The sequence below is a fragment of the Zea mays genome, chromosome 2, assembly GCF_902167145.1.
Source record: "Zea mays cultivar B73 chromosome 2, Zm-B73-REFERENCE-NAM-5.0, whole genome shotgun sequence".
Taxonomy (NCBI): Eukaryota; Viridiplantae; Streptophyta; class Magnoliopsida; order Poales; family Poaceae; genus Zea; species Zea mays.
The window spans coordinates 152411679-152428034 of NC_050097.1; positions in this window are offsets into that span (position 1 = coordinate 152411679).

Below are 16356 nucleotides of genomic sequence, written 5' to 3' on the forward strand. Positions count from 1 at the left end.
ACCGCGGCACCGTCCGCGCCTCTGGGCTCTGGCGATTGTCCGCCGTCCGCTCGGCCCGAGGCCCCGAGCCGCGCCGGCGCGCCGCGGCTACGGTTCTCCGGCCATCGTCCGCGGTCCGCCCGTCCGGCGAGCGCCCGAGGGCCCGAGCAGCGGAGCAGGCGAGCAGCTCCGCGCCTCCGGCCTCCGCCCGCCGTCCGCACGGGCTCGGACCGAGCCTCTCCGCCGACTCCGCGCCTCCGCTGCTCACTGCTCAGGCGCTCCGCCCGCCGTCCGCTCGGGCTTGGAGCCTCGGACCGAGCCGCTCCGCGACTCCGGCGCGCCGTCCGCCGTTCGCCCGATGGCCCGAGAAGGCGAGCAGGAGCAGCTCCGCGCCTCAACCCGTCGTCCGCTCGGCCCGAGCACGCGTCGTTGCCCCTGTGCCTCCGTTCGCCGATCGAGCCACTGTCTGCCTGTCCATGTCCCTCCGTCTGTCGAGCTGTTGTGCCTTCCGGTTTCGCCATCCGCCGAGCAGGTCCGTCCGCCGAGCAGATCCGTCCGCGAGCGCGACACGCCGACCGCCGAGCTTCCGCCGTCCGCCGAGCCATACCTAAATTTTTTCCGTCCTCCGCCACTGCTTCCCTCTAGTTTCTCTGCATCTCCTCGGTGCCTATGCTGCACGCATCGCTGAGATCTTCGTGCTCGATGGCTGGTCAGGCTAGATGCAGGGGAAGGTGGTGTCGGACGAGTACGACGAGCGGCTCTAATGCCTCTACGACACTGACACCTCCATTGTGTACAACATCTCTGCTTTCTTCGTGCTCTAGCTCCAGTAGGTAATTGTCACCGCCACATTCTTTCCTTCTTAAGGTATGGTCAAAAAAACAAACAGACACCATTCCTTATTAACAATTGCAAGTTTATTATGAAACTACTTGATCTAATCGAGGAATTGCATTTCTTGACAGTCCTCCGCTCCCTCTGTCGTGAGAAGCTCTTACTTCAGATCAGAGCTCGTGCTGCCTACTGGAAACAACGTGGGATATTCAAGGTGGTTAAGGAAGCTGATGAAAACACAAGATTCCATCATGCACGAGCTTCACAAAGGCTGCCTCAAAATCAAATAAGGGCTCTTGAGCTGGATGGTGTTCGCTACACAAGTCATGCAATAGCAATAGCAGCAACTAATATATTGGTTCTATAACTAATATATTATATTTGCAACAGTCTTGGTTTCCACAGCAGGCACAACAACAACCATTTGTTTTCCCTCAGTTTCAGCCGCCGATGCCTCAGTGGGGATTACATGCTCCGCCACCTCCACCTCCACCTCAGGTGCTTTAATTTAGTTAAGACTTGTCGTTTGTATCAACCTAATTTCAAATCTTTACTAAACTTGATTTTGTAGGGATCCGGGGTCATGGGCCACAACACGCCACCACCGATCACACCAGCACCAGGAAGAGCTTATGCAGGGGAGGGAGCTACTCCAGGAGAGGTTAGTTTGAGAAACAATTTGTTTGAATAGTGGTCATACATTTAACCAATGTCGTTATTAATGTCTTCTTTTTTCTTTAGAATCCAAACCCGTTACACGACTTCATCAACGAGTTTTTCGCTTCTGGAGGTAGTGGACACAACTCCAACGACCCCGATATGTGATGGAGTTAGCTTTGTGACGCATTGTGCGTTGTAATGGACTATTTGTGGACTTTATGTTTTTATGGACTATTTGTGGACTTTATGTTTGTATGGACTATTTGTGGACTTTATGTTTTTATGGACTCCAATTTTATGTTGTGGACTATTTGTGTATTGTGGATATTTTATTGTGGATATTGTATGAATTTTCTGTTATTTTTTGCATTTTTCAAAAAAAAATTGCTCTGAAATTGTTAATTTTCGGCGGCCTCCTGGCCGCCGAAAATAGTAAATAGTAAATACTATTTTCGGCAGCTGTCAAAGGACCGTCGAAAATAAGAACTAATTTTCGGCGACTGGCTGGTGGCCGCCGAAAATAGGTTATTTTCGGCGGCTGGACCCTGGCCGCCGAAAATATGGCCTTATTTTGGGCTATTTTTTTCTGGCGGCCAGAAACCACCGAAAATAAGCCTAAGGCCACCGAAAATAGCTTATTTTCAGCGGCAATGGCCTTATTTTCGGCGGTTTCTAGCCGCAGAAAATGACTGTAGCTCTTATAGTGCAAGTAAAGCAATGGTATTGGACAGTCATTTCACTGCCCTCCTCAGTGCAGCGGTGGGTACTGTGTGGGACTTCGACATGACAACTTTGTACCGTGGCCTCCCAAAGGTTAATCTCGTGCCTCTGATTGAACTGTTTACTGAAGCAGAGGCCTGGGCAACGATCAAGGCAATGAACTATAATAGTTGAAAGAGAAATGTGCCCTTGGGCCATTTCTAAGTATTTTGGTGATTGAGTGCCAACACAAGTGCTTAAATGTGAATCTATGCCCATGAATGGACAAAGTGCAAATCAAGAGCAAAGGTATGTTTCTAAGTCTTAGTACATTGGTTTTGTGTACTAATATACTTGTCTAAGTGTTAGAAACAGAAAGAAGAAGAAAAGAAGAGAGTTGGCTGTGTACAGCCAAGAGGCTGTTTCGGTCTGGGGCACCGGACTGTCCGGTGCGCCAGGCTGCCTCGACCGAAGTGGCCGCCCTCGGGAATTCGCCGACGGCGTACGACTAAAATTCACTGGACTGTCCGGTGTGCACCGGACTGTCCAGTGAGCCAACGGTCGGCCGGGCCAACGGTCGGCCGCGCGATCTGCGCAGGACACGTGGCCGAGCCAACGGTCGGAAGGGGGCACCGGACTGTCCGGTGCGCCAACGGCTCCCAGATCTGCAACGGTCGACTGCGCTGTTAAGGAAGGAAATCGGGCACCGGACAGTGTCCGGTGTGCACCGGACTGTCCGGTGCGCCCGACGACTGAAGGCAAGGACAACCTTCCTGGTTTGTTCTCAACGGCTCCTAGCTGCCTTGGGGCTATAAAAGGGACCCCTAGGCGCATGGAGGAGAACACCAAGCATTCCTACAACATTCCTAAGCACCAAGACATCGATCTCGCGCATTCGTTTCATTGTGATAGCATAAGGAGCTCTTGTGGAGTTGTGAACTCTTTGAGTTGTGTTGCGAGCTCTTGTTGCGACTTGTGTGCGTGTTGTTGCTCTGATCTTTTGAAGTCTTGTGTGCGTTGCTCATTCCCCATTGCTCTGTGTTTCTTTGTGAACTTCAATTGTAAGGGCGAGAGGCTCCAAGTTGTGGAGATTCCTCGCAAATGGGATTGAGAAAAAGCAAGCAAAACACTGTGGTATTCAAGTGGGTCTTTGGACCGCTTGAGAGGGGTTGATTGCAACCCTCGTCCGTTGGGACACCACAACGTGGAGTAGGCAAGCGTTGGTCTTGGCCGAACCACGGGATAAACCACTGTGTCATCTCTGTGATTGATCTCTTGTGGTATTGTGTTTTGTTGAGACTCCTTTCTAGCCACTTGGCATTCATTGTGCTAACACTTAACAAGTCTTTGTGGCTATAAGTTTAAACTTTTACAGGATCACCTATTCACCCCCCCTCTAGACATAAATATATTAATATCAGACATAGACATAAATATCTTTAAGTTACAAATGTACCTCCAACTGGAAGGAGATGACAATACAAGCGTGACGCAAAAAGCGAATGCCAAGTCAGCCTGAACAGTACGGGGGTACTGTTCTCTTATTTATAGACACGGGACACAACCCATACAAAATTACATTCATGCCCTTTACACTTGATAATAATTCTATAGTAATCTGTCGAGGTTTAAATAGCCTTTTCATCTATAAGTCGGTTTCACTTTTTGCTACCGCGCCGAAGCTTTCCTGCTCACACCTTCGGCTCTGTATCAACCTTCGTATTACTCTGGTCTACTGTGATGCTGACTTGAATCCGAAGATACCTGTTCACACATTATACTCCAGAAATACTGTTAAATCCTGTTTTTGAGGACCTTCGGATGCCGAAGGTGCCCAACACTAGCCACTTGGCATTCATTGTGCTAACACTTAACAAGTCTTTGTGGCTATAAGTTTAAACTTTTACAGGATCACCTATTCACCCCCCCCTCTAGGTGCTCTCAATTGGTATCAGAGGCGTTCTCTTCAAGAAGGGACTAATCGCCCGAAGAGATGGATCCTAAGGGGAAAGGAATCGTGATCAACGACAAGGAGAAGGAGTCCTTCGTCAACGAGCCAAGGGATGACAAGTCCAACGACTCAGGCTCGGGCCACAGACGCAAAGATGGGAAGAAGAAGAAGACAAGACGCATCAAGGAAATTGTCTACTACGACAGCGATGAGTCTACTTCCTCCCAAAAGGACGACGGCAACGACTACAGGAAGACGGTCAATTCGAACTTTTCATTTGATTATTCTCGTATTCCACATAGTTCGAATTCACATTTGCTCTCCATTCCTCTTGGCAAACCTCCACACTTCGATGGGGAAGACTACGGATTTTGGAGTCACAAAATGCGTAGTCACTTATTCTCTCTCCATCCAAGCATATGGGAGATTGTAGAGAATGGAATGAAATTTGATAGCTCGGATAGCCCTATGCTTATAAATGAACAAATCCATAGAAATGCACAAGCTACTACTGTTCTATTAGCATCTTTGTGCAGGGAAGAATACAATAAGGTGAGCGGCTTGGACAACGCCAAGCAGATATGGGACACCCTCAAGATCTCTCACGAGGGGAACGACATCACCATGCTCACTAAAATGGAGTTGGTGGAGGGCGAGCTTGGACGGTTCGCGATGATAAGGGGAGAGGAGCCGACGCAAACATACAACCGGCTCAAGACCCTTATCAACAAAATAAGGAGCTACGGGAGCACGCGATGGACGGACCACGACGTCGTCCGCCTAATGCTAAGGTCATTTACCGTTCTTGATCCTCATTTGGTGAACAATATACGTGAAAATCCCAGGTACACCAAGATGTCGCCCGAAGAAGTTCTTGGGAAATTCGTTAGTGGGCGAATGATGATCAAGGAGGCAAAGTACGTGGACAACGCCTTGAATGGTCCGATCAACGAGCCTCAACCCATTGCTCTCAAGGCAACAAGGAGCAAGGAGGCGCTACCCAGCAAGGTGGCACAAATTGAGGCTGCCGGTCTTAATGATGAAGAGATGGCCCTCATCATCAAAAGATTCAAGACGGCGCTAAAAGGTCGAAAGGGACAGCCAAGCAAGACTAAGACCAAGGGAAAGCGATCATGCTTCAAATGCGGTAAGCTTGGTCATTTTATTGCTAACTGTCCCGACAATGATAGTGACCAGGAACAAGGGAGCAAGAGGGAAAAGAAGAAGCACTACAGGAAGGCCAAGGGCGAGGCACATATCGGAAAGGAGTGGGACTCGGACTGCTCCTCGTCCGACTCCGACAATGAAGGACTCGCCGCCACCGCCTTCAACAAGTCATCCCTCTTCCCCAACGAGCGTCACACATGCCTTATGGCAAGGGAGAAGAAGGTGAGTACTCGAGACTCCACTTATGCTTCTTCTAGTGATAATGAGTCTAGTGATGATGATGACATAGACTATTCATGCTTATTCAAGGGTTTAGATAGATCTAAAATAGATAAGATTAATGAGTTGATTGATGCTTTGAATGACAAGAATAGATTACTAGAAAAACAAGAAGATCTTTTATATGAGGAGCATGATAAATTTGTTAGTGCACAAAATTCTCTTGCTCTAGAAATTAAAAGGAATGAAATACTCTCTGGTGAAGTATCTACTTGTCATAAAACCATTTCTACTTTAGAAGGTGTCAACAATGATTTAAATGCTAAATTAGAAGTAGCAAATAAATCTAATTCTTGTGTAGAACATGTTGTAATTTGTACTAGGTGTAAAGATTTTGACATTGATGCTTGTAGTGAACACCTAGTTTCAATTTCCAAGCTTAATGATGAATTGGCTAGTCTTAATGCTCAACTTAAGACTAGCAAGAATGATTTCGATAAGCTAAAATTTGCAAGGGATGCCTACACGATTGGTAGACACCCCTCAATTAAGGATGGACTTGGCTTCAAGAGGGAAGCCAAGAACTTAACAAGCCATAAGGCTCCCATTCCCGCTAAGGAGAAAGGGAAGGCCCCTATGGCTACTAGTGCTAAAAAGAACCATGCCTTTTTGTATCATGATAGGAGACAAACTAGAAATGCTTATAGGAGTTATAGTGCTTACGATGATTTTTCTCATGCTATGTTTGCTTCTAGCTCTTCTTATGTGCATGATAGAAATGTTGGTAGGAGAAATGTTGTTCATAATATGCCTAGGAGAAATGTTGTTAATGTTCCTAGGAAAGTAAATGAACCTTCTACAATATATCATGCTTTGAATGCTTCCTTTGCAATTTGTAGAAAGGATAAAAAGGTGATTGCTAGGAAGTTAGGGGCAAAATGCAAGGGTGATAAAACTTGCATTTGGATCCCTAAGGAAATTGTGACTAACCTTGTAGGACCCAACAAGAGTTGGGTACCTAAGTCCCAAGCCTAAATTTGCCTTGCATGTTTATGCATCCGGGGGTTCAAGCTGGATTATCGACAGCGGATGCACAAACCATATGACGGGGGAGAAGAAGATGTTCACCTCCTACGTCAAGAATAAGGATTCCCAAGATTCAATTATATTCGGTGATGGGAATCAAGGCAAGGTAAAAGGGTTAGGTAAAATTGCAATTTCTAATGAGCACTCTATCTCTAATGTGTTTTTAGTAGAGTCTCTTGGATATAATTTGCTATCTGTTAGTCAACTATGCAACATGGGGTATAACTGTCTATTTACAAATGTAGATGTGTCTGTCTTTAGAAGAAGTGATAGTTCACTAGCTTTTAAGGGTGTATTAGACGGCAAACTTTATTTAGTTGATTTTGCAAAAGAAGAGGCCGGTCTAGATGCATGCTTAATAGCTAAGACTAGCATGGGCTGGCTGTGGCATCACCGCTTAGCACATGTGGGGATGAAGAACCTTCACAAGCTTCTAAAGGGAGAACACGTGATAGGTTTGACTAACGTGCAATTCGAAAAAGATAGACCTTGTGCAGCTTGTCAAGCAGGTAAACAAGTGAGAGGAGCGCATCACAGCAAGAATGTGATGACCACTTCAAGACCCCTGGAGCTGCTGCATATGGACCTCTTCGGACCCGTCGCCTATCTGAGCATAGGAGGGAGTAAGTATGGTCTAGTTATTGTTGATGACTTTTCCCGCTTCACTTGGGTGTTCTTTTTGCAGGATAAGTCTGAAACCCAAGGGACCCTCAAGCGCTTCCTCAGGAGAGCTCAAAATGAGTTTGAGCTCAAGGTGAAGAAGATAAGGAGCGACAACGGGTCCGAGTTCAAGAACCTTCAAGTGGAGGAGTTCCTTGAGGAGGAAGGGATCAAGCACGAGTTCTCCGCTCCCTACACACCACAGCAAAATGGTGTGGTAGAGAGGAAGAACAGGACGCTAATCGATATGGCGAGGACGATGCTTGGAGAATTCAACACCCCCGAGTGTTTCTGGTCGGAAGCCGTGAACACGGCTTGCCACGCCATCAACAGGGTCTACCTTCATCGTCTCCTCAAGAAAACTTCGTATGAGCTACTAACCGGTAACAAACCCAATGTATCTTACTTTCGTGTATTTGGGAGCAGGTGTTACATTCTAGTGAAGAAGGGTAGAAATTCTAAATTTGCTCCCAAAGCTGTAGAAGGGTTTTTGTTAGGTTATGACTCAAATACAAAGGCGTATAGAGTCTTCAACAAATCATCGGGTTTGGTTGAAGTCTCTAGCGACGTTGTATTTGATGAAACTAATGGCTCTCCAAGAGAGCAAGTTGTTGATTGTGATGATGTAGATGAAGAAGATGTTCCAACGGCCGCTATACGAACCATGGCGATTGGAGAAGTGCGGCCACAGGAACAAGATGAACGAGATCAACCTTCTTCCTCAACAACGGTGCATCCCCCAACTCAAGACGATGAACAGGTTCATCAAAAGGAGACGTGTGATCAAGGGGGAGCACAAGATGATCATGTGATGGAGGAAGAAGCGCAACCGGCACCTCCAACCCAAGTTCGAGCGATGATTCAAAGGGATCATCCCGTCGACCAAATTCTGGGTGACATTAGCAAGGGAGTAACTACTCGATCTCGATTAGTTAATTTTTGTGAGCATTACTCCTTTGTCTCTTCTATTGAGCCTTTCAGGGTAGAGGAGGCCTTGCTAGATCCGGACTGGGTGTTGGCCATGCAGGAGGAGCTCAACAACTTCAAGCGCAATGAAGTTTGGACACTGGTGCCTCGTCCGAAGCAAAATGTTGTGGGAACCAAGTGGGTGTTCCGCAACAAACAGGACGAGCACGGGGTGGTGACGAGGAACAAGGCTCGACTTGTGGGAAAAGGTTATGCCCAAGTTGCAGGTTTGGACTTTGAGGAGACGTTTGCTCCTGTGGCTAGGCTAGAATCAATTCGTATCTTGCTAGCATATGCCGCTCACCATTCTTTCAGGTTGTACCAAATGGATGTGAAGAGCGCTTTCCTCAACGGGCCAATCAAGGAGGAGGTGTACGTGGAGCAACCCCCTGGTTTCGAGGATGAACGGCACCCCGACCACGTGTGTAAGCTCTCTAAGGCGCTCTATGGACTTAAGCAAGCCCCAAGAGCATGGTATGAATGCCTTAAAGACTTTTTACTTGCTAATGCTTTCAAGGTTGGGAAAGCCGATCCAACTCTGTTCACTAAGACATGTGATGGTGATTTGTTTGTATGCCAAATTTATGTCGATGACATAATATTTGGTTCTACTAACCAAAAGTCTTGTGAAGAGTTTAGCAGGGTGATGACGCAGAAATTCGAGATGTCGATGATGGGCGAGTTGAACTACTTCCTTGGGTTCCAAGTGAAGCAACTCAAGGACGGCACCTTCATCTCCCAAACGAAGTACACGCAAGACTTGCTGAAGCGGTTTGGGATGAAGGACGCCAAGCCCGCAAAGACTCCGATGGGGACCGACGGACACACCGACCTCAACAAAGGAGGTAAGTCCGTTGATCAAAAAGCATACCGGTCAATGATAGGGTCTTTACTTTATTTATGTGCTAGTAGACCGGATATTATGCTTAGCGTATGCATGTGTGCTAGATTTCAATCCGATCCTAAGGAGTGTCACTTAGTGGCGGTGAAGCGAATTCTGAGATATTTAGTTGCTACGCCTTGCTTCGGGCTCTGGTATCCAAAGGGGTCTACCTTTGACTTGGTTGGATACTCAGACTCTGACTATGCTGGATGTAAGGTCGATAGGAAGAGTACATCAGGGACGTGCCAATTCTTAGGAAGGTCCCTGGTGTCGTGGAACTCTAAGAAACAAACCTCCGTTGCCCTATCCACCGCTGAGGCCGAGTATGTTGCCGCAGGACAGTGTTGCGCGCAACTACTTTGGATGAGGCAAACCCTCAGGGACTTTGGCTACAATCTGAGCAAAGTCCCACTCCTATGTGACAATGAGAGTGCTATCCGCATGGCGGAGAATCCTGTTGAGCACAGCCGCACAAAGCACATAGACATCCGGCATCACTTTTTGAGAGACCACCAGCAAAAGGGAGATATCGAAGTGTTTCATGTTAGCACCGAGAACCAGCTAGCCGATATCTTTACCAAGCCTCTAGATGAGAAGACCTTTTGCAGGCTGCGTAGTGAGCTAAATGTCTTAGATTCGCGGAACTTGGATTGAATTGTAGCATACATGTATTTATGCCTTATGATCATGTTCCTCTCTGCATTTTGTTGCTAATTATGTTGCTCAAGTTGTACAAACACTCCCTGGACCTCACAAGTCCGTTGCAAAGTGATGCACATGTTTAGGGGGAGATGTGTTACAACTTGACCCTTTGAGACTAACCTTGTGTTCGAGTTTGATAAGTCAGTCTCGAAGGAGGATTGAAAGGGAAAAGGTGGACTTGGACCGTGAAAGTCTTCCACTGCACTCCGATGAGAGGGTAACTTATTCCAAGTTCATCTTTAAACTCTTATTGCCTATTTGCTCTTAATTGAAGATTTTGGTGAGGCAATGGGGTTAAAGGGCCAAGATTGATCCCGTTTTGGTGCTTGATGCCAAAGGGGGAGAAAATAAAGGCCAAAGCAATAAATGGATCAGCTACCACTTGAGAAACTTTGAAAACAGTAGGATAGAGCTCTTGGTTTGTCAAAACTCTTGCATTGTCTCTTTTGTCAAAAGTTGGCCTCTTGTGGGGAGAAATGTTGATTATGGGAAAAAGGGGGAGTTTTTTGGATTCTTGAATCAAATTTCTTTGGAAAACCTCTCTTTATGTCTCTACAAGTGGATTTGACTTAGAGATAGGATTTTGAGTTTGATTTGCAAAAACAAACCAAGTGATGGCAAAGGATGATCCATATATGCCAAAAATAAATCAAAATAAATTTGAGTTTTATTCGAAGTGATTTTGCACTTATTCTAGTTGCTTTATGATGTGTTGGCATAAATCACCAAAAAGGGGGAGATTGAAAGAGAAATGTGCCCTTGGGCCATTTCTAAGTATTTTGGTGATTGAGTGCCAACACAAGTGCTTAAATGTGAATCTATGCCCATGAATGGACAAAGTGCAAATCAAGAGCAAAGGTATGTTTCTAAGTCTTAGTACATTGGTTTTGTGTACTAATATACTTGTCTAAGTGTTAGAAACAGAAATAAGAAGAAAAGAAGAGAGTTGGCTGTGTACAGCCAAGAGGCTGTTTCGGTCTGGGGCACCGGACTGTCCGGTGGTGCACCGGACAGTGTCCGGTGCGCCAGGCTGCCTCGACCGAAGTGGCCGCCCTCGGGAATTCGCCGACGGCGTACGACTAAAATTCACCGGACTGTCCGGTGTGCACCGGACTGTCCGGTGAGCCAACGGTCGGCCGGGCCAACGGTCGGCCACGCGATCTGCGCAGGAGACATGGCCGAGCCAACGGTCGGAAGGGGGCACCGGACTGTCCGGTGTGCACCGGACATGTCCGGTGCGCCAACGGCTCCCAGATCTGCAACGGTCGACTGCGCTGTTTAAGGAAGGAAATCGGGCACCGGACAGTGTCCGGTGTGCACCGGACTGTCTGGTGCGCCCGACGACTGAAGGCAAGGACAGCCTTCCTGGTTTGTTCTCAACGGCTCCTAGCTGCCTTGGGGCTATAAAAGGGACCCCTAGGCGCATGGAGGAGAACACCAAGCATTCCTACAACATTCCTAAGCACCAAGACATCGATCTCGCGCATTCGTTTCATTGTGATAGCATAAGGAGCTCTTGTGGAGTTGTGAACTCTTTGAGTTGTGTTGCGAACTCTTGTTGCGACTTGTGTGCGTGTTGTTGCTCTGATCTTTTGAAGTCTTGTGTGCGTTGCTCATTCCCCCTTGCTCTGTGTTTCTTTGTGAACTTCAATTGTAAGGGCGAGAGGCTCCAAGTTGTGGAGATTCCTCGCAAACGGGATTGAGAAAAAGCAAGCAAAACACTGTGGTATTCAAGTGGGTCTTTGGACCGCTTGAGAGGGGTTGATTGCAACCCTCGTCCGTTGGGACGCCACAACGTGGAGTAGGCAAGCGTTGGTCTTGGCCGAACCACGGGATAAACCACTGTGTCATCTCTGTGATTGATCTCTTGTGGTATTGTGTTTTGTTGAGACTCCTTTCTAGCCACTTGGCATTTATTGTGCTAACACTTAACAAGTCTTTGTGGCTATAAGTTTAAACTTTTACAGGATCACCTATTCACCCCCCCTCTAGGTGCTCTCAATAGTGCCCCAGTCTGATGGTTTTGGTCCTAGTTTTTACAGAGCTTCCTGGCATATAGTGAAGTCCACTATCATGCAATCCTTAGGTTCATTTCACCATGGAGATGCTGATATGGAGAGAATTAATCGAGTATACATGGTGCTGATCCCAAAAATTGCTGGTGCAGTTGCGTCTGGATCCTTTCGCCCGATTTCACTCCAAGGTTACCCGATAAAGATTGTGGGTAAAATTATGACATCTCGCCTCCTGTGGAAAGTCGCATCGCTTGTCGATTTGGACCAGTCTAGGTTCTTGAAAGGGCACTTAATTTCTAATTTTTTTGTCTATGCAACTGAGCTTGTCCAATGCTGTCACAAAAGGCGAGCTCCAACCGTTGTCCTGAAACTTGACTTTGCCAAAGCTTTTGACAGTGTAAGCTAGGATGGTATCCTCACTATTCTTCAGGCACGCGACTTCCCTCCTCTTTGGTGTGATTGGATTAAGCAACCGCAAGTCACTGCTAAGTCGGTTGTCCCTTTGAATAATGGTGTTCCGGGCAAATGGATTCTTGCAAGGAAGGCATTCGTCAAGGTAACCCGCTGTCACCCTACCTGTTCATACTAGTTGCAAGTGTCTTATAGCAACTATTGGCCAGAGATAGCACCATTCGACACCCTCTTGTAGCCAAACAATCATGCACAGTTCTCCGATATGCAGATGACACGCTGATTGTGGCAAGGGCTGACGAGTTATCTATGCTGCATCTTAAGTCGATTCTTCAAAATTCACTCGAGCAACAGGTCTGGATATAAACTACAACAAAAGTACGTTGGTTCCAATGCATGTGCCTACTCTTAATGTCACTTGGTTTGTCAACATTCTAGGGTGTACAGAAGGTGCATTCCCGCAGACCTACCTTGGTCTACCTTCGCTCCCATCATTGCCAGCACTGACCGATATCTGTCTGGATGGTGGGCGTGTCTTCTTAATCACCATGGTAGACTTACTCTTGTTAACGTAGTCTTGGATAGCCTGCTTGTTTATGCAATGGGGCTTTCTCCCTTCCTTCAGGCGTGATTGAGGCCATCGACTCTAGACGTTGGGCTTTCATGTGGACTAGAGAAGAAACAGTCTCGGGTGCGAAAGTGTCTTGTGAATTGGGAAGAGGCATGTCTTCTAAAAAAGATAGTAGACTTTGTGTTTGTGATCTCCGCTTGCAGAATACCCGTCTGGCTGTCTGCTACTGAAGCTCCTCCATCGTGCACACTGTGACTCAGCTTGGGCTCGCTGGTGAAAGGGAAATAGGCTTACACCTTTTCCTTAATTGATTTTGGTGGTTGAATTGTCCAACACAAATAATTGGACTAACTAGTTTGTTCTAGATTATAAGTTCTACAGGTGCCAAAGGTTCAACACAAACCAATCAAAAAAACAAGTTGGGGTTCAAAAGTAAGGAGCAAAAAGGAAACCGAAGTGTGCCCTGGTCTGGCGCATCGGACAGTGTCCGGTGCACCAGGGTGAACCAGCTCAAACTCTTCACCTTCGGGTTTCCCAGGCGCACCTCCGCTATAATTCACCGGACTGTCCGGTGCAGCACCGGACAGTGTCCGGTGGCGCACTGGACTGTCTGGTGTGCCAGCGGAGCAACGGCTATCTGCGCGCAACGGTCGACTCTGCAAAGTGAACAGTGGAATTCAGAATGTCAGAGCAGAAGTCAGAGGGGCACCAGACTGTCCGGTGCAACACTGGACTGTCCGGTGCCACAATAGGACAGAGCCTCCAACGGTCGACCGGCTCCAAGCCCCAACGGCAGGATGATGTGGCGGCGCACCGGACACTGTCCGGTGGCGCATCGGACTGTCCGGTGCGCCCTTCGCCAGCAGACTTCACCAACGGCTATATTTTGGTTGGTGGCTATAAATACCACCCCAACCGGCCACTTCATGGTGTGGGAGCCCAAGCAACATTCCAAGTCATCTAGTTGACATACTCAAGCCCTCCCAACCACATATATTCATTAATCCATCCTATACACAAGATTTAGACCACTACAACCAACACAAGTGCCACAAAAGAGAAAGCAAGCAAGAGAGAGCTACTCATTTGAGTTTAGCACTAGTGCCTTGTGAGATTCATTGAGAGATAGTGTGTGCTACATCTTTGTGTTCATTTGAGCGTGGAGTTTTGACTCCCATTGAACTTCCTCCAAAGTTTTGGAGGCTTGTAAAAGCTAGCAAGAGACACCAAAGAGTGTGGTGGTCCTTGCGGGGTCTTAAGTGATCCTTGAGAAGAAGAAGAGCTCGCCGGTCTTGAGTGATCGGTGGAGAGAGGGAAAGGGTTGAAAAAGACCCGTCCTTAGTAGACTCCCCAACGGGGACTAGGCCTTCGAGGGCCGAACCTCGGTAAACCAAATCACCCGTGTCTTGTGTGCTTATTGCTTGTGATTTGTTTGTTCTTCCCTTTCTAAGTTCTCTTGCGCTATTCTTTGCCAACATTATTTTGTGGTGCTTCAAGTTAAATTCTCATTAAGAGAAGCAACACCTTGCAAGAAAGAACTTGTTATTGCTCTTATTATCTAAAGCCCTCTTGATTTATTCTCATAGACTTATCAATAGTATTGTTTTATCAATTCCACATTATTTGAAAGCAATACTCTTTTACAAGCAAGGACTTAGTTTTTATACTCCGGTAATTATATATCTTGTTCTAACCACTAATCAAGGGATCTAGTTGGGGGATAAAGTTTTAATTTTCAAGTTTCGCCTATCCACCCCCCCCTCTAGGCGACTTTCAATTGGTATCGGAGCTAGGCACTTCATCTTGAGTCTAACAACTCGAAGTGATGGCTCGTAGAAGATCCCACAAGAACAAGAAGACACCTCCAAAGGAAAACAATGAGGTAACTCTTGAGATATTACTTTCCTATTGTTCTAATTACGACTCATGGTCTACTAGAGTGATAAAAGCTTTTAGAACCGTAGATCCACAATTAGAACAAACTATAGACAAGAGTATCTTTCCATCTAGCTATAATGGAAAAATTATTTCCGAGGAGGATCAAAGATGTTTTCGCTTAAACTACCTAGCTTTTGACATCTTAAGTAATTCTCTTAGCAATGAAGATTATCGTGCCTTCATATCCAATTATAATGAATCTATTCATGATGTGCATGATATTTGGACTAGAATTAAAATCAAATCTAATGAGTCCAAACATGATAGTTCCTTTTGTGCTTCTACTTCCTTTAGTATTTGTGATACTAACCCTTGCAAGGAAGAAGAAGAAAAAGACCGATGGAGACCAAACGATGAATCCACCTCTCCAAAAGGTTTGTCTTCCCAGTTCGATTCCCACATATGTTGTGTGGCTAATGAAAATGATAGCGGAAGCACAAATGAGGATGAGGAGGAAGAAAGAAGCTTCATGCAACTCTACGCTCGCCTAAACCAAGAAGATAAGGCGGTCATGCTCAAACTTCTAGAAAGAGCAAGAGAGCAAAGTGAAGCTCATCAAAAGATAGAAGATGTTCTCTCCATGAAAATGCTATACTTTGACGAGTTGACTAAAGAACATGAGGAGCTAAAGTGCTCTCATGTTGATTTGGTCCAAAGGTATGAAACTATTTCAATTGAGCAAGATAACGCTTTACCTTGTATCGCTCAATTAATAAATAGGAATGCCTTGCTTAAGGACCAAGTAGAAAAGCTAAAATTTGAAAATCTATCTTGTCAAGATAAATATGATATGCTTCTATATTCTCATGAAAATCTTATGGATGATCATATCATATTAAACGTTGCTCATGAGGTTGTAATAGAAAACTTAAAATCCCAACAACCTCACTCATGCACATGTACTCAAATTGAAACTACATTACCATGTGCTAATGCTTGTTGTCCGTCGACAAGCAAATCTTCCTTTGAGCTAGAATTTGTAGGAACAAATGATGATTCATATCAAAAGCTCAAAGAAGAAAATGAAAGGCTAAAAAGGAGCTTGACACAACTAAAAGGGAAGTGCATTGCTCAACCTTCTCAAGATAACCGTGATCACATGGTGAAGAAGCTTGAGACGGGAACAATCGAGGCATGCACTAACTCCCTTGAAGAAAATGTCAAGGACTTAAGGAATGACAAGAGGAAGGAACAAAAGAAGAAAATCAACACCTCTTCCAAAAGCCTTAACCATGCTTCCATAAAAGGTAACATCCAAGGTAATAATCAAGTCACACTTCATACAAAGAGAAATAAGAAATGTAGTGAATGCTTTGAGAAAGGACATTTGATTAGATCATGTCCCTATATTAAAAATGGCTTGATTATTGACAAGGATAATAAACTTTGTTTTAAATGTTCGAAGAAGGGGCACTTTATTAAATCTTGTCCCCATTTGAAACAAAAAGGCATAGTGTTAGAAAAGAAAATATTCACTAACCATGTAGCAAGAAAGAAACAAGGAAAGAAGAAATCTTCAAGACTTGAAGATCGCCTTTGCTACATATGCCGAAAGAAGGGACATCAATGCAAGGATTGTCCCATTGGTAAGAACCCCACCTCTAGCTTGTCAATT